A 20,546-nucleotide genomic window follows, 5' to 3' on the forward strand; every position below is an offset into this window, starting at 1 on the left:
TTTTTTGCTTGGGGCGGTGGAGCTGCCCCCTGGTCTGCTTGTCGATAGCAGACTCCCACCACAACATCACCCTTGTTGCTCACACTTCTAAACTTAATCCAGAGCCTCTCAGGTTTTTCTGCAGTTTCATACTGGATCTCTGAGAGTCATACTGCTCTCTTACATACAATGCAACTCCCCCACCTTTTCTGCCCTGCCTGTCCTTCCTGAACAGCTTCTCCCACAACATCCTTCCTGCAGCACGACTACCAACATAACTAAAACCCTGACCTGAAGGGAGCAACTCTACGGGGTGAGAAGAAATTTCAGCCTTCATGGACCTTTATTTCTTGGTCTTTCCAGTGAGATTGCCAGCTAGTGGTACCTGGACAAATATCCACTGATAATACAACTGGGACCAATCCATTTCACGCAAGCTAAACAGCCATCAGATGACAACAGCTTTTGATTACTAACATCTAGAGTTAGATTTGAACCAAGAAACTGCTTCCTTGACCACAGCTACTGTATAATGCCACTTCTGCAACTCCCTGTCTACACTAATGCTGTAAAACGATCTAAGTTACACCATTTAAGTTACATAACTTAAGTCTATGTAATTTACATTGACTTAAAGCGATGTCTACACCATGCTATGTCGACAGGAGAGTGCTATCCCATCTACTTAGCGCGTCTTCACCAGACTCTCTACATCAACACTGCTGCATCAATGGCAGCAGCACCAATTTAGCACGGTAACGAAGACAAGCCCAGTTTCAACGCTAAAGTAACACTGTCTTATTGTTCATTGAGGTACCAGTTCCAGCTCTGTAGTTAAAGTTTGGTTAAGTTTTGCACTTAAATCAGAGATTCAACCTCTGTTATGCATGAAGAATACAGTGTATCGTCCCCAAAATTACAGAATTCACTCTGAGAACAGAATGGATTTTATAATTTACACATGAATTGGTTAATTGATTTAAGAGTTAAATTTAAAAATGGGTCCTTTAAGAAATAGAGCACTGCATCAGACTTTTTTCCCTCCCAAATGATCAATAGAATATCACAGACTCATCAAACTTCCATATAGTTAAAATGGATTGAAATCTTGTACAGAGACTACATGTGAAGACTTTTTTAGGTTTAATGGCCATTTTTTGCCATTATTCTTCATAAGTGAAAATTTCTCCTTCAGCAGGGACCAAAGAATAGTGCTGTAGTTCAGAGAAGTCCATGTAGAATTGCCCTCTTTCAAAATGGCTTCCATCTCTTACTGTTCTCAAATGGGACTGAGGCCACAGGATACACTTTGCAAAGATAACTGCACAGAGGGCTGCCATCTTCCTGGAAGGCAGCTTGGCTTCACTGCCACTGGGAGTGAATTAGTGACCATTTTGAAAGCAGAGTTCCTTTGAAGAAGATTTCAGGTGCTATCCTCTGCTGACAGATATATAGTATCAACCTTAAATCATGTATCTTAGACATATCACATGGTAACAACATTTTCTGAATTTGTTTACTGTTCATGTATGAACTTTAATTAAACAAGCCCAAGGAAACGCCCAGAGAAAAACAACAATAAGATGAAGGTGGAGAGAACATATCAGCAATTTAGTGCAAAATACGTGACAGGGTTGTTGTAATTATCCCAAAACCAAATGTGGTAAAACCAGAAAACGGAGAGCTACAGTTACATTTAAAAGAAGTCCAAACATGTTAAGGTATGGTATAGAATGGTTACTTATCTTGCAGTAAGTACATTAATGATTCTTCCAGAGGTGTTGTCCACATGGATTCCACTTATAATCCCATTTTTGATGCACATGCACCCCATGCAGGCAAGATCAGATTCCTTTGGCCAGCAATTGTGTTGGGGCCATGCCTGTGCCCTAGATATCCTTGCACCCTCCCTCCTGAGGGCATAAAGGGCAGAGTGGGCCCAACCGTCCCTCAGTTCTGCCAATACAGAACCCCAAAGGAGTAGGATTTGGTAGTAGCAGGGAAGGAGGACAGGTCATGGAATCCATGGAGTCAACACATCCAAAAGATCCAGAGTTACTGTAGGATAAGAAACCATTCTCTCAGAGATTGTCCACACAGATTCCACTCTTGGTGACTCGTAAGCACTGACCAGCTTGGAAGTGGGCGGTAGGAGTCCTACTTAGGACATGCCTACCAAAGTGGGTATCAAATCTGGAAGCCTCTACCAAAGAGTATGGGTCTTGTAAAGGTGGATTGAGCTCCATGTAAACCTTCTTCAAGGGACGAGGGAGGTTTGGAGATCTCTGGGAGATGAATAAACTGGTTCACATGGAATTCTGAAACAACTGTGAGCAGGAACTTTGGATGAGGCCTGAAGTGACCCTGTCCTTATAAAACACTGTAATACAGGGACCACCCACAATAAGGGCCTGAATCTCCTCTACCCTTTGAGCTGCTCATGTAATGATTGTTAAAGAGACAGTCTTCATCAATAGGTGGTAAAGGGAACAGGTTGCTAAGGGCTCAAAGAGTGGGCCCCATCAACTTTGCTAGTACTATACTGTGGCCCCAAGAGGGAGGGGTCTCCTGAACTGAGGGGAGGAGTGGGACAGGAACAAGGAACCTTATCACTGCAGGGTGGGGACATACAGCATGGACCTGGATAGGAGGGTGATATCTAATGACAAACAATTAGACATTTCAGTCTAGTCCAGTTTCTATCTCTGACAATGACCCCCTTGCACCACTCCTCACTCTTGTTACCATTAAAAAGTTAACAGATTGCATCAAATTTTTAATTCCCTTCTTAGTTTTGTGATTTAAAACCTTTAGCAAAATACCTTTTTTCTTTTTCAGATCACCAATCTCTTTCAAAGTAAGCTCTAGCCCTAGTGTAAACCTGTACCTACTTGCAAAGACTTTATTATTATTAATCTTGTGTATTACAGTACTGCCTAAGAGCCAACCAAGAATGGGACCCCTTTGTGCTAGGCACTGTACAGACAGAGTAGTAGATGGCTCCTGCCCTGAAGAATTTACAACCTAAATAGACAAGACAGACACAGGGTGGGTGAAGGGGTATAATACACAAGCAGAGTGAGGATGGCAAACATCATGTTAGTGTCAGAATTTGGTGTGGGGGGGAGGAGTATAACTTTAGCCAGAAGGGATTCAATTAAATTGAAAGACAACGGACGAGAAGACGGTGAGGGGCACAGAGCAAGGGCGAAGAGGTTAAGAGGTGCTGGTGTGGAATGAAGTGAGTTGAAGAGACTGTGAGGGAGAGGGTGAGAGAGGGTTGACCCAACCAGCCAATCTGCACAGGAGAGAAAAAGTCCAGTCAAAACTCTAGATAGTTGTCTGAGATGTCCAAAGATTCCTGCTTTGGTGGCTTGTGCAGCTGCCCCTATCTCTGTCTGACTCCTCTGTGCAGTTTTTCCCCAACCTCCTTAGAGGTTGCTCCTAAGCAACAAGGCATTAATTTGGCTCTTGTCTGGTGCCTTTAGTGCTGTTGTTCTTCAGCCATTGCACCTCATTTTATAATTGTAGTGTTGTCATCTCCTTAGGATAGCTATTAAAAGTTCCATTTAATTTTTTTAAAACTAATAATTTCTTGTATTTTCTTTGATTTCAGGTATATCTTATGCTGCTGTTTGCCCAAAATTAGAGGCGCTCATCAGTATTTGATGTTTCCTGACTATGTACACAGTGCTCACTCTTTAAGTTATACTGTTTCAAATGTTTAACAGTTGCAGCAAAATTACCTATTTATGTAATGAAGAATTCCACTACAAACAATTTTTTCACCATGATATGAATTTTAATGTTATTTACTACATTTGCATTTTGGGCATGATTTTCACTGCAACCTATATTCATAATTCCAGCATTGTTTCCCTATTCTCATATGAAGTTTGATTAAAAAAGAGTCAGCAGAGTAATATTGTGAAGAAAGTCTAAACAGGAGGGTCTTCGCTGCTCTGGAGTGCCATTGGGTAGACTTGGGCATTCATTGTGGTTTGTTGGTACTGGATATTTCATTTTAGCCTGAACAGGAGCATTTAAAGGGAAGGTCATGAGAAGTTAAAACCATTGAGCAGTTTGGGGGGATTAATAATGGGATAACACAATTTTTAATTTCTCCTCTAGGTTGCTGGTTTGAATCCAGCCTTTTGTTGGCAGAGACTGAAATGTGTTATCATCTGATGGCTGTTTGGTATCTGCTGTGGAAAAACAGAGTTAGTGGTGTCAATCCAATTCCTCCTGGAAATGTGTCCACATGACAAAACTCACAGCTGTAATTGGTACTAATTGGCATCCTTCCTAGTTAACCTAAGCCACATTTGTTAGTTTGTTTGAGCAGTGTAAACAAAAAAAGTGTGCAGCACTGAAGAATGGCCAAAAAATTTTGTATCCAACAAGAAAAAAAAAAAATAAAAAGAGTATCACTTAATGAAGCATTATCTATCTGAAATTCTTTATAATAATGACTTAGTGCTTACATAATTTCAGATAGATAATGTTTCATTAAATCATACTCAGTATTTTTTTTCTTCTTGAGTACAAGAATTTTTGGCCCATCTTCAGTGCAACATGCATATATCATGGCATTCAAAATATACTTGCATTAATTTGAAAACACTGTAGATCCATTAAAATTAACCTTGCACCCAGAAAATGATGTTTTCCCCCAAGTTAAATAAATTGATATAAAACAAGGAATTCTAAGAACCCCTATGCTCACTTAAATGTGCCTATTATATGAATAGGGCAGCTTTTGTTTAATGTCTTGTTTATATTTGACACTTTGATCTTCTGTTTTAAAGTGCATCTTCTTCACAAAGGTAAACATTCTACATTTTTGCCTTCATTTCTGCACATTTGTTTTGCTTAGAGTGTATAAGCAAATTAACAAATGCTGGCTGGGTTAAAATGGGAGTTGTTACTTCTTATAGGACAGTGATGTGATGGATTTGAGTTTATTCTTAATAGCATGAGTGCAGGGACAAAAGAATTAATCCCAGTAGCCAACTACATAAATTAGTAATGTAGCAATGGGGGAAATGTCAAGAGCTTTGATTCTGTTCCAAAAGTGCAGCACTTATCCACATTTTTTTAATGTCCATGCTGAACAGACAGTTCTTTAAAGATCTCATATGAATAACCCCCACACAGTTAATTGCTTGAACCATCAGTTCAGTAGAGCGTAATCCCTTCAAAAAAGCACTACGCTTCCTTATTTGTCGGTAGCATAACTTCAGTACCATATAAATAATTACTGGAAAGTTTTTGGCTATGGATTTTGGAAATCAGGGTGGGTATCTTATGAAATTAGGTTTTCACTTGCAATTTCAGTACTTTGCTTCCTGGCCATGCCAGAAATATCCAAAGAATCTCTATTTCCTAATAACAACACGCAGCATTCCTCATGATATTTCAGAATTGCCACTTCTAGACCTTGCCTAAGCAAGGAAGTATAGGAGTTCATGTGTTAGAAAGCTAAATAAAAATAGCTAAACTTCAGAAAAAATAGTTTGGATCATTTTGAACTCTGGGTGAAACTCTGGACCCATTATTATTTTATTTTCTGATAAAATGTACCCAATTCTAGCAAATAATATAGTTGTGCTGCTAAGAGGATAGGATGAAAAGGAAAAAATGAAAGCAAAGCCATATAGTAGTGATGTACATCAAAAACACTTTTTATTACTACTTCTTGTGACTGATGTTCAAATACCAAAGCAACTAAAAATCATAATTTATATCACATGCAAATGTTATAGCATTCTGCATGAAAATTGTTCACTGGATTAGTCTGTAAACCTTTGCCCTCTGCCACCAACCTTATGCACTATTACATTTTTCCTTCGAATTTTAGTCTGAAATTCCCCATCTGCCACAAAGTAGGTAAAGCAAGTTAAGCAGCAGTTCAAGCTTCCTTTGCACTCTTCCACCAATGTGCCTCAATATAGAGGCATCATCGGCAAAGCAAGAAGGTAGGTGAGTCAACATGTCCATTAAATCATAATCCTGTCTCATTAGACTGCCCACAAGATGCCAGACAATGTGTGTTATGTTGACAATAAGAACTGGATTGAAACCATCAGATTTATTTCACCTATGTAACCAAACTGCAACCGGATGGCAACAACAGATGGCTACTCATTTGAGCTGGGTTCAAACACAGTGCCCTGGAGGTACAAGAGTCTGTATGCTATTATGGATGCCCTAAGTCGTCCATTGCTATACAGTTGATATAAATTTGGAAAGTGTTAATACCTGCTAGTAAATATTAATCATTTATTCCTCTTTTTTGTGTATATTAAATTCATTTGCATATTAACTATCCCCCCAGAATCTTTTACAATATTAGAAAAGAGTGTGTCTGAATTCTAAGGCTCAGAGTGTTGGTTCTTAACCTGTGAATGTTCAATACTCGGGAACGTCATGTGATCAAGTACTTCATTATTGCTGGTGCCAAGTTTGTGGGAATATAGATGTGTAGGGAAAGGACCTCTCAAAGTGGGAGGGATAGCTCAGTGGTTTGAGCATTGGCCTGCTAAACCAAGGGTTGTGAGTTCAATCCTTGAGGGGGCCATTTAGGGATCTGGGGCAAAAATTTGTCTGCGGATTGGTCCTGCTTTGAGCGGGGGGTTGGACTAGATGACCTGCTGAGTCCCTTCCAACCCTGATATTCTAAGTGTATAAATAAGACTGGGAGACTAATAAGGGTTTCTATGACTGATAAGAGATACTTATTATTGCACGTTTTCTGTAATGGATGAAATAAGGATCCACTGAAAGATGTTTATAACTCAATAAGAACTGCTGGTTGTCACAGCTGTCAGTAATAATGCTGTACTAATCTCAAATTGTTAAATAACAGGCTCATATGGAATTATTTAATCAAAGATTAACAATCTCATATTGTTAACTTCAAGCATGCAATAAAAGCAACCTTATGTTTTCTTCAGAACCGTTTCAGATTCTAGGTAGGATTTTCAAAAGTGCTCAGCATTAGCCTAACTTTGACTCCTTTTGAAGTAAATGAGAGTTTTGTAAAATCATCTTTGTGTGGAAATTATGGTGTACATAGTGTACAACATACTGGGCTTTCTTTGGATTCACCATGCATATTAAAGTTACCCATGGTTAAGGATTCAGAAGGATAGTAATGTCCTTGCATTACTCGAGGAAGTAATCTTTTAAGTAAGTGATGTCTCAGAGTGATGATATAGCACTAGCCAATCATCATTTGGTTAATGCTGTGATGTAACTCCTAGATGACAGCAGCCAATTCTTTAGAGGTAATTCAAAAGGGTAAATAGTAAGATACTGTGAGGTCCCCATTAGTCTTTGTCGGTACTTGAATCAAACTACAGATCAGAAGCTCTGTTTGGATTCTCATTACTTATAGGATAAGGGCCCCATTAAAAATTTAGGTCACTACATAAACAAGTTTTAAGATGGGAAAGTGTATCCAAGAAGGCAGTGTCTAAATTTTTTTCATTTCTATTTTGCTGTACACTGTAGTCAGTGTACTGATTGAAAGGAGCTTTTGATACTGGTACCATTTTTTGCAGGCAAAGTAGAGGTTGATATAGTGGGCAAATAAATATCTATTGACAGAAGTGTCTGAAATGTATCTGTTTTGAATATGTTTGCTCTCTTTTAAAGTGTGCTTTTCATAGTGTTTATAATAGGAAAATAGAAAAATGCTGTCAGCTATAAAAATATTGTTTACTCACTCTATGGAATGCTCCTGGAAGATGAGGAAATGTAATAAGGCAGGTGATTTAGAGGTTATGTGAAAAGAATAAATGGATTTTAATGTACCCTTTAAATGATCATAACTGTCATACAATAGAGATGGATATACACATTTGGCAATGACAGAACATAGCCAATAACATGGCCATCAGTGACAAGATTTGAGACCACCCAAGGGCCAATACTGCTGACTGAAATTTGTGGATGCTACTAGGGTAGGGAATCTTTCTTCACCTTATGCACAGCCACATTGTAACATTTCAAATAATTCTTTCTTTTATGATCAATCTGGCACAGAGCAAGACTTCCATCACCATTGTTCTAGCCATCTTCCCATTTGTGTTGTGAGTATACCATTATGTACTGTGTGGATAAAGCCAAGGAGGGAGAACATTTAGATGGTGGAGAACAACAGATCATTATGATGTCCCTAAACACCATTGGTAGTTCAGTAAGAGAATATTCAGCCACAAAACCCTCTGAAACTCAATAGTATCCATTCACTTCTGAGGGTGGATCACCAAAATAGGTCCTTTGTCCAGACATACAAGAACTATATCTATAGAGATATTGGGCCAAATTCTGCTCTCTGTTATGTGGTACTACCCCACTAGAGTTCAACTAAACTGGAGTAAATAGAAGAGAAATATTCAGTTCATTACTTTTAAATCATTTGTCTCATATAAGTCTGGTGCTTCTTCAATGCAAAAGTCTGGTGCTTCCTTGCAAAGGAAGATGCTGGATATTTATGTATTATTTAAACATTAACACAGAAATTTGATCTTCCCAAATGTGATTGACTCTAGTACATCATATTACTTTTTGTTGAATTTGAAAAATATAGTATAGTGGTAGATTTTATATAATTCATTATTAATGAAATCGCTGAATATCCTTTTTTTCATTCACTGCTGTCTTTTGTACTTCTCATTTTAGACTCTTTTAAGAAGGATGCTAGATCATATTTTTAATATAATTCTTATTCCAAGTAAAAGTGGACTATGTAGTCTGAAAAGCATTCTCCTGTAATTATATACAGTACATATTTGTTTCTTATTTTATAACTAAGTAGCTAAACTGTTACTGGATAATCTGTCTTTTATATAGATACTACTGAAATTAGTCTTCTTGATAGTTTCATACACGTACACATATTCACAAAGGTTGGTGCTGCAGTAATAGAATCTATCATCCTTTCTCCAACACATCCAACTGAAGGTTGTAGCATTAGTGTTATGGCAAATCAGTACATATATCTCCTCAATATATGTTCCATTCTATGCATCCGAAGAAGTGGGCTGTAGCCCACGAAAGCTTATGCTCAAATAAATTTGTTAGTCTCTAAGGTGCCACAAGTACTCCTGTTCTTTTTGCGGATTCAGACTAACACGGCTGCTACTCTGAAACCTACAAATAGAGTGACAGCAGTGGTGCTTGGAAGTGGTGGTAGTAGTATTCTGGTCTGGGCATGTAGAGGGCATAAAAGAAACGTGAAGAGGAAACCAAGAGCAAAAACTAGAACTGAAATAAAGGAAACTATATAATAAAATTTAAATTCTATATCTAACCTATAAAAACTCTTCAGCCGAAGATCATAAAGTGGTTACATATAATTTTCTCCATAACAGAAAAGGGGAAACTGAGACACATAGCCATTAAATTACTTCCTCATGGGCATATAGTAAGCCAGTCAAGATGTAGAATACAGTCCTGACTTCCAGACTCTTGTGCTAACTATTGGGCCATACTGCTCTTTTACTGTGTATATATATATATATATATATATATATATATAAAAATATACCTATGCAATGAATCAGTAGATGATCTTTCCTCCCCTACCTTTGTGCAGTTAAGCATCTCAGTGTGTTTTCCTGGCAACATTTCTTAGGCATTTACTCTCAGTGATCTTTGCCTTGATGAACTATTATGGGACAGCTGCCCAGATTTTCCTAGAATACACTGGTTCAAGCATGACTGGGTAGCAGACTGATGTGGCTATGAAATTACTGTTGACACCTGGTTGTGATGTGAAAAAAAGTTACTCTGGGGACCTGACTCAGTCATGTTTGTTTTATATCCAATCAGTTGAGATTGTCGTGACTTGATTTAAAAATTCCACTTGTACTTGCAGTCCAGCCTTGCCTACTCCATAGTAGTTCACATTCTATTTTTCAGATGCATGAAGAAAGAATACTTTTTATAATCATCAAAATAATATGAGTAAGGAAACTCAATTCAGGAAAGTAGATCTTGTCCCAAGGCACAGGAGGAGAGAGGGAGGAAAACTGGGAAAAGAACATGGGGTAATAATGTACAGCTTGGGGAGAAATAAGAAGTGACAAAACTTAATGGAGAGAGAAAGAGACCTCCTAAAAAGGAATTTAGTTGGAATGGAAAAAAGGTTGGCAAGGTGAAGGAAAAACGAGAAATGAAAGGAGCAGGAGACTATAGGTGTGGCAGAGAATGGAGTAGGATTAACCATCATGAATAAAATTATTAATGTGTCTAGACTAGCAAAGAACAATACTTGGTGTTCAAAGAAAATTTTCAGAGGCTGAAAGGCCCTTTAAGAGGAGATGGGTCCAGCCCCACTTGTGACATATTTAGCTCACTTCCTCAGCGGGAGAAAATGACCAACAGAAGTTTATGGAGAACCAAGGGAGAATCCAGATAGGAAGCCCTAGGAGACTTTGCTCTGAGGAGACTCAAAGGAAGCTAGGTGGGGCTGAGGAAAGAAGACAGACTTGCAGAAAGGAAGGTCTGGGCTCAATTGGAGACTGGACAATTATGTGTTTGTTCTGGAGTTTGATATCCCAGAAGAGGTGGGCTTTTTTTTAAAATGACTTAGCTGGAAGGCCAAGTTACTGCAGTGACCAAACGAAGCTGGAGGGTCAGGAGATCTAACCTGAATGAGGAGAAACTGAGGCAATGGCTAGCCCAAAGCCAGAATGGGTAGGCACCTCTGCAACAGAAGACAAGCATAAAACTTCATTACTGAACAAGTAGCACCTTTATTTTTCTCACTTCTACAGCCGCCTGTAAACTTGTGAGTTTCATACTTTTAATGCAAATAGAAATATTAGCTTACAAAGTAAATTCAAATACATGGTTGGACTGGATATTCATTTTATGATGCAGAGTCTAAAGTGTAGGTGTATTGGTATAACATACCCAGTTTGTTGAAGTCACTGTGGGGAAAAAAGTTTCTTTCAGGAGGGGTTTAAATAAGGAGATGGAAGCAGTTTTGTGGACTAGCTCGGGAACAATGTTTGTGTAGGAAGGAGCCTGGAAGATTGCGTGGGAAAAAAAGTAATTAAAACTCTGAGAAATATAACTGCACACTAATTATTTCTTGAAAAAAGAGCCTATTCAAATATTTAAGCTGTTTCAGTGCATAATTAGTGCTAACAAAAACTGAAAGTAAGAGGAGAATTTACAAGAATAGATAATAGACATCACAGAGCATATCTGGGACCACAGGGATTTAAAAAAAAAACAATATCCAAAAACCAAGCTTTTAGCAAAAAATAATCCATACAATCTAACAAATATGTAGGGAGAGTTTAAAAACAACAAAAAACCTAACAAGGATTATATAATACATTTTGAATATTTCTGTAAAATTATAGAACAAAACACTAATTTGTAATACAGACCATCTTATCAGAGTTTAGAAGAGAGTCAAAGATAAATACAATGTGTATGTCAATGAGGATTTGATTGTTCAGAAATTAGTGAGTTTCTCTCATTATATAATGTGCTGGAAGATGCTTTGAGAGGCAATACTGTAGGTCTCCCTCTATCTGAAAGAAGTTGTGACTATCTGTGTCATTCTTGGATTATTACTAAAAAAACACTATTCTCTGTTGAAACCACACTTGTTTTTCTGGGTCCCTGCTCTGTATAAACCAGTGTCAGACATGCCTGGATCTTGTCACTAGAGAGAAGAGAATAAAATGAAAAGGAATAAAAGAAAATAAAGTAAGGGAAACTCTTCTGCAGTGTTGGTGGTGGCGGAGGGAATTTCTGTTTACTTCAGCCCAAGAATGACCACCTTGCACCTTTAAGCAGAGGGGGGGCGGAGCTATTTGGCTGGCTGGCCAAAGGAAAGGAACTGGGCTTTATGGCTTGGGGGTGGGGGAGGGAGATGAAAACTGCTACAAAAGGATCAGTGTGGTTACTGATTCATCCCCTGGGAATGAGGGGTTTTAAAGGGGCAGACCTATGCCTTAACCCTCCATTTTGCACGGAGGAGGCTGAGGCAGCACCACCCTCCCTCCCTGTTAGGTGGTAAAATACCAGGTTTGGTCTAGACCTGCTGTGGGCATTATGCTAGCTGCCCCTTCGTGGAGGGGGGCTGGGAAGGAATTTTTCCTTTGCCATCATATTGGAGTTGGGATTTTTTCACCTTCACCACTGTGGGTTCAGGTGGGCTTTGTTCATGCATGGCATGAAGGGCAGTAGGCCATATGTGGCAACTTATTATATAAGTGTGTGGCAGATGTCCAGTGCAGGTACTCCTTAGGAAAGATCTACATTGACGAGATACATGGCTTGCAAAAAAAGGACTTAAAAAGAAGTGTTCGGTAAAGGAGCGAACAGGGGTGGTTGGGGACGCCTATGATTGGTATGACAGGGAGCCAACCCCCCATTCTTATAGCCCAACTTAACCCTCCTATGGGGAGAGTGGATAGTAAGGTCCCAGCAATGGATTTGCTGGAGGGACCTGGATGGAGAAACACCAGGATCTGGTAAAAGCCCCCTGGGTAACTATGGAATAAACATGGCCCCTGGGGAGGGGGGGGGAACCCACCTGGAAATGGTGTACCACTGAGCCCCCCTGACCCACCAGCCTGGGCTCCCTATACACTCTACTGCTGTGACCAGCCTGCAAAGCCCTCTCCCAGGCTCCAGTATACATACAGGTAGGGACACACCGTTGCAGTTATATACACACAGGTTCTTTAACCTGGTCTAGCTAAGGCACCTCCCAATTCCTAAGGCACACCCCCCCCCCATTTGGCCCAAAATTATACTGTTTTGCACTGCACGGAGATCTGTACAGTGTAAGCTCATGAAATTCATCGCCTCCTTCAATGTGGAGAAGGATATGCAACAGCTTTCTGCCCCAAGTTATGACGCCCACACACTGGTTTTAGACAAGGCAAAAATAAGTTTATTAGCAACAAAAGGTAGATTTTAAGTGATTATAAGGGATAGCAAACAGCTCAAAGCAGATTGCCTAGCAAACAAACAAAACATGCAAATAAAACATGCAAACTAAGTAGCAAATCTCACCCTAAAGGATGATTCAAGCAAGCTGCAGAGATTCTTAAGGGGCCAGCTGCACTTGCTGACAGCTTAAAAACCCCAAGTGTTCCTTTCACAAGCTAAAAATCGCTTCACCCGGGGTCCACACTTCCCCCCTCCCCTCAGTTCAGCCTGTGTTCCTCAGGTGTTACCAGGAGTCTCTTTGGGTGGGGAGTCAGTTGAGAACTAAGATGATGTCACTCCCCTGCCTTAAATAGGCTTTGCATATGGGGGGAAATGTTTGTTTCCAAGCTTAGTTCTCATGCCAGTCAGTGGAAAAACACTGGTATTCCAAGATGGAGTCCAGCACCAGGTGACCTGGTAGTGTCATAGCAGCCGTGAGTCAGAGGCTGTTTACTGCATCCTCAGGAAGGTTTCCTGGTGGGAGATTAGCTGCTTGTAAGGCCTATTGTTTCCTCCTATTGGCCCTTTAACCTGAATGGGCTCTTCCCAGCCAGCCATCTAGACTAACAATCTTTTTTCCTAGTGTGCATTCCCACTTTGGAAATTGGAAAGAGTCCAGCGGAGGGCAACAAAAATGATTAGGGGGCTGGAGCACATGACTTATGAGGAGAGGCTGAGGGAACTGGGATTGTTTAGTCTGCAGAAGAGACGAATCAGGGGGTATTTGATAGCTGCTTTCAACTAGCGAAAAGGGGATTCCAAAGAGGATGGATCTAGACTGTTCTCAGTGGTAGCAGATGATAGAACAAGGAGTAATGGTCTCAAGTTGCAATAGGGGAGGTTTAGGTTGGATATTAGGAAAAACTTTTTCACTAGGAGGGTGGTGAAGCACTGGAATGGGTTACCTAGGGAGGTGGTGGAATCTCCTTCCTTTGAGGTTTTTAAGGTCAGGCTTGACAAAGCCCTGGCTGGGAGGATTTAGCTGGGGATTGGTCCTGCTTTGAGCAAGGGGCTGGACTAGATGACCTCCTGAGGTCCCTTCCAACCCTGATATTCTATGATTCTATGGTCTGTAACAGGGGTAGGCAACCTATGGCACATGTGCCGAAGGCGGCACCCGAGCTGATTTTCAGTGGCACTCTCACTGCCTGGGTCCTGGCCACCGATCTGGGGGGCTCTGCATTTTAATTTAATTTTAAATGAAGCTTCTTAAACATTTTAAAACCCTTATTTACTTTACATACAACAATAGTTTAGGTATATATTATAGACTTATAGAAAGAGACCTTCTAAAAATGTTAAAATGTATTACTGGCACGCGAAACCTTAAATTAGAGTGAATAAATGAAGACTCGGCACACCACTTTTGAAAGGTTGCCTACCCCTGATTTGTAAGAACCTTTGTAATACAGATGTATAGTCAATATTCCTAACTTCAGATACAATGATGATACATGCATACAAATAAGATAATCATGTTCAGTAAATCATAACCTTTTCAATGATATCTTACATGACCTATCTTGCATAAAATACCTTATAGTTATACCAGTCATATCATAATAATATCTCTATGAAGAATATGGGGTGCAGTGTCACAATGGGGTTACCCGAACTGTACACTTTTATCTGCCGAGTAGTCCCAGACATCTAATAATAAAGTTGTGGCCTGATTAAACCCATGTCAAATATCTCCTGTCCTTCTTTCAGTATAGCCAGGCAACAGAGAGCAGCTAAGGTTCTGAAAAGACTGAGGGCAAGCAAGGTTCCAGCCTGGAGAGAGGCAAAGGGAAAATCAGGCAGGGCAGAAAAATACTAAACAAAACAAAACACTCCATTAGGAAAGGGGTATACAGAGAAACTGAGCTGCAGGCCAAAACCAAAGCACCTGCAGCAAGGTGGCCCAATTTCCACAAAAACAGAAAGAGAAGGGGCCATCTCCACTGGAGCAAGAAGCGAGAAAAATGAATTTTTCTAAAGGCATAGAGGCAGCAGGTGGGTGGGTAAGGAATAAAGCAAGTGCTTGTAAATATTTAACTAAAAAATATTTCCCATTAGATCTCCAAAAAGAATAGGCAGTTGTGTGTTGCATCAGGGCTTGTCAATAAGTGTTTACTACCAACTGAATTTCTTCATGTACCTCATCGATTATAAAGACCGAAAAGACTATTGTGTTCATCTAATCTGACCTCCTGCATAATAAAGGTCATAGGAATTCCCTGAATTAATTCCTGTTAGAACTAGAGTCTCTCTTTTAGAAAAACATCTCATCTTGATTAAAAAATTTCCAGCGATGGAGAATCCACCACAAACCTTGATAAATTGTTCCAGTGGTTAAATCCCTTCACTGTAAAACATTGCCCCTTATTTCTAGTCTGAATTTGTCTAGGCCCAATTTCCAGCCATTGAATCTTGTTACGTCTTTGTTTGATTTGAATATCCCTCTGCTATCAAATGTCTTTCCCCATGTAGGTATTTATAGTCTACTTATAGACTTCTGGAATAGATGACAGACTGATGACATCAGGCCTCACTCCAGATGTGAAGAAAATGTATGAAAAAGTTTGCTCAACTTTGTTACCCTGTCAAATGAAAAGCAGGGTATCAAATATCCTCAGAATATCAAAAAGGAACATGAGGATACTAATTTCAATGTTAACTTCAACAGAAAAGCTCAAAAAGAAACCCCCCACACAAATCCTAAGCAACTCTGACAGATTGAAACTGAGAGATTGCTTCAGAAGGTACCAGTAGATAAGAGCTCATAATTCTTTCAATAGAAGGCAATAAAAACAGGGATATCTTGCAATGTAGAGTGTACAAATACTAAAACAGTGTAAACACCAAAATTGGACAGAAATTGTTTATGGAGCTACATTAAAGAAAATTTAGGTTGACTATCAAAAAAATTAAGTAGAATAGTGTCCAAAGTAAAATCCCTCTGACTGGGAATTTTAAAACTAGACTGCATAAACCTCTAAAAAATGGAAATGAAGTGAATGATCTAGTAGGTGTATTCCACCACTAATTCAATGATTCCTTATAACACCTGCTGACAGAAAAGCTTTATCCCAAAGCCTCAGATTGTGGCAGAAAACCAATTTTCAGGTACAGAGGATTTATCTTTGCTGTAATACAATCTATGCATAAAACATGCATATCACTCAATTTCAAACTTGTCATCCAAGTTTCACTCAACAGACCTGTTATCATGAAATTATAAAAATTCTGAAAATACAGTTGAAACATACCGTACTTGTAAATTATAAACCAAGTGTCCCACTATCATAATATGCACAAAGATGAAAGTAATCTGTGTAAAATATACCTTAGTTTTCAGTCTCCAACAAAGACTGATTATAAAGTCAGGTTGTGAAACTGAATTAATTTTTGGGACAAAGTATATGTTTGTTACCTATTTTATTTTTCAGATAAATCTTTATTTTAAAACAATTTAAAATGATAGGAAGGAAAATTAATTGGGTTGATCTATTCAGTTATTCTTTAACTGCATTTATTTTGAAAAAATATGTCACAAAATAATAAAATATTTGAAAGATAACTTTAAAATAATACAAAGAGTAACTTTTTTTTAAATCATCCATTAAACATGTACAAGATTTTTAAGGATTTATAGGACAAACAAACAGACAACTGTCCTAGTCTTATGGGAAAGTGGCACTAAAAATTCAAAGATTTAGTACAGTGTCCTGACTTCACAGGGTAGCTTACATCACAGTAGACTGAAGGCCTTCAAACTATAGCCACATCAGCTTCAGGCTGCTTATTTTCTGAGCATAAACCTTGAAGTGAAATTCTTTTCTCATTCTCCCCTTCCTCCCCCTGGAGCAGTTCCCTACAAATTCCAACTATGAGCACACAGGTTGCCTTGAATAAACCTTTCTTCTACACCATCTCACTTTCATAATTTAATGTGACATGTTATTCAGTCAGAATAAATCAGCTTTTTTATTTGCATATATTCACCAGTCAAAGACAGTTCACAAATTCCTCTTAGAAAGTAACTAAGTGCTAGGTGAGAACCAAGAAGATTTTAGAAATACTTATAGAGGAAAAAACCCAGCTAATTAATGCACTGAATGAGGCTTTGATTTGTGTACTTATGTAAGGATAACATTACATAATTAACATCATTGTAACCATCTCTTAAAATTTGAAATGTGCATGTCTATGCTATTACTAAAATGAAAGGGGAAAAGAAGTAGTATCAGTATAGATTAATTATCCTTACCCTTACTGCACCTGTGGATCTGGCGCAATGCTTCTTTATACGCCTAAAGAAGAGTTATCGTGAAACAACTTCAGGAAGTATAACATTCATGCATTAGGATTACTTGATGATTTGGATTTAGTTTCTTCTGATAAATCAATTATGTTTTTAGCATTAATATTACAAATTGAATTTATTCCTCCTCTCCAGATTGATAAATATTTGCAAATCCCATTAAAGAAAAACACAATCCACGCCATGCCTACTTCTCTTCTTTTAAGTAGAATTTTAAGTGTTCCTTTTATATCCATTACTTGATAGATGGTGTGGAAGTGCAAACGTGTTATGCAATAAAAGTAGACATGGCCAGGGTTACTCAGTCATGCTGGAAAATATTTTTCAGTCAGAGTTTCTTTTACTGGGTATCAATTCTTCAATATTTTTTCTGGCCAAATTCTATGTTACTGTTGAAATGCAAGGATGTTGTGTATTTTTTTCCAAATGGATTTCAAAAGAAAAAGAAGAAGGAGTTTGGACTAATTTCTCAGCTGTGTGAGAGCACAGCTCATTGCATCTGAATGAAGGTGGTAGTAAAGATGTCAGTAAACCTTTGGGGCCTTCCCTGATCATGGAGCTGGGTCATTCAGGCTGCTCTAAATTCTTTCACCTTTTGCCTGCCCCAGTGCTTCCCTCTGCATTGGTGTGAAAGAGGTATATAGGCTCCGCTATGCAGCCGCTGCACTGGCTCCTTTTCTTTCCAGTCTCATAATGGGGTTTACATGTTTTGGAGGAGAGGGATAAATAATAATAAGATAGAAAATATCATAATGCCACTATCTAAATCCATGTTATGCCCCCAGCTTGAATACTGCATGCAGTTTTGGTTGCCCCATCTGAAAAAAGGTGTATTAGAATTGGAAAAGGTACAGAGAAGGGCAACAAAAATGATTATTGGTGTGGAACAGCTTCCATATGAGAGATTAAAAATACTGAAACTGGTCAGCTTGGAAAAGAAACGACTAAAGGGGGATATGATAGTAGTCTATAAAATCATACTGGTGTGGAGAAAGTGAATAAGGAAGTGTTATTTACTCCTTCTCCTAACACAAGAACCAGGGGTCACCTAATGAAATTAATAGGCAGCTGGTTTAAAATAAACAAAAGGAAGTACTACTTCACACAATACCATCAGCCTGTGGAACTCATTACCAAATTCTTGCTGTGCTGTGAAGGCCAAAAATATAACTGGGTTCAAAAAAGAATTAGGTAAGTTTATGGTCCATCACGGGCTGTTAGTTAGATGACCTGGGATGCAACCCCATGCTCCCGGTGTCCTAAGCCTCTAACTGCCAGAAGCTGGGAGTGAATGATGGGGTGAATGACTCGATAATTGCCCTGTTTTGTTCATTCCCTCAGAAGCACCTGACATTGGCCACTGTTGGAAGACAGGATACTGTCCTGGACCATTGGTCTGATCCAGTAGGGCCATTCTTATGTTGTTATGAGGGCCCCAGGATATTTTTCATCTTGTCAGAACTAAGTACTTGAATAAAAATGTTCTTGTACCTATTTTCCTATTGAAGCAGAAGATGTACAGAGGTAACTCCAATTAACAGTAATGGAATTACATACATACATTTCTAGTACTTCAGTGTGAGAACACATACATAAATATTGTTCAGTGAGTCATGTAATTTTTACACTCAGATATGATATCTGCCAGGATATGAAAGCATTGGTAGAGTATTAAATGGGAGTACAGATCTCTTAAATATGTAAATCTTATCTTGTATATATGTGAAAACTTTCAGGTTTGTTTGGTCTGAAGTGTTTTCAGATGATTTCTATGATGATTTACCTTGTGCAGAGCTCCTTAATGTGTGATGCCATGTATACTTTTAAGATAATACCACAAATCCTCATGGTTTTCTTATTTGCAATGTACTTGTGAAAGTTACTTGTTCTGTTCCTACATAACCTCTAAATAGAATTTTATTTACTATAAATAATATAATCAGTCTAGAACTCATAACTAATATCAGTAATATACTAATATGATATTCACTTTAATTCTTTTGTAATTATTATTATCCAGCTCTCCCTTCTTATTTCTGTCTTCTCACTGCTCTCTAAGAAAAGGGTTTCCTAATAGGATAGCCTGGACAGTGCCAGCAATGATTAATCACTTTGTCACCTCTGTCAAGGAATAAACAGAAGGAATGGGAACAGGAAAGGAATAAACTGTCAAAAGTATTTTGTTTCCAGCATGTCCTTTTACATCATCTCTTTAGTTTAACCTTTTGCATGCACCCGTGGGCCAAATGGCATATTCTGTGCCCGAAACACTTCCCTTTTTTACACGTTTAACCATACTTTAACACCAGGTTAGTATTTGTCTACAGTCTTTTCTAGCAGGGTCTACAGTAGAAAACAGACGCATTGCTCATTGAGTTTGGATGATTGCACCAATGCAAATAAAAGTACAGTGCATTCAAACTAGTCGTCCTGTTTTGTGTGCAATTCTGCCCTAACTCCACACAAACATTCAGCTCAAGCAGTGCAGTTGCAATGCCCCTTGCGTACCATACCACAATTTCCAGCACATCTCCCTGAAGCAGTGACTTTTCAGAAATTTGGAAAAGGATTTGGGAAGCCTAAATGAATTGTGGGAGAAAGTAAGCTTGCATAACTTCCTGAGATGCACAGCCATTTATTTCTGCATCATTGTCTCAAAACGGAGACTAGGTCCAATGATCAGAGATCAATGTTTGCTCAGAGAGCCAGTTCCCTACTGCTGTTCTTGAAAAGCTATCATGAACCATCTTAAGAGTGTCAGGCATGGAAGAGGAAGGTGCTCTGGCAGTATGCAGTGGTTCTCAAACTTTTATACTGATGACCCCTTTCACACAGCAAACCTCTGAGTATGACCCACCTTATAAATTAAAAACACTTTTAAATATATTTAACACCATTATAAATGATGGATGAAAAGCGGGGTTTGGGGTGGAGGCTGACAACTCACAACCCCCCATGTAATAACCTTGTGATCCCCTGAAGGGTCCCAACCCACAGTTTGAGAACCCCTGTGAGCAGACCAGGCCCAGCACCCCTGTGTCAGAACAGATGGGCCCAGTTGAGCCAATTAAAAGGGTCAGGGCAACACCTGGGGCTATGAAGGCTTGTCAAAGGAAAGGAAGAAGAGGCATAATTGGGACTGGCTGTGGAATCACATAGCTAATGGCGGGGGGTCCCTAGAACAAGGGACCAGCTGTTCAGTGAGGCTGGTGTTCTAGAGGGGAATAGAGCTGGCTAGGACTGAGAAGCTGTAAGAAGCAGGATTGCCTGGGACCACTGAGAGGGGAGGCTG

The sequence above is a fragment of the Terrapene carolina genome, unplaced genomic scaffold (genome assembly GCF_002925995.2).
Source record: "Terrapene carolina triunguis isolate 2854851 unplaced genomic scaffold, T_m_triunguis-2.0 Scaffold66, whole genome shotgun sequence".
In the NCBI taxonomy this organism is placed as follows: domain Eukaryota; kingdom Metazoa; phylum Chordata; order Testudines; family Emydidae; genus Terrapene; species Terrapene triunguis.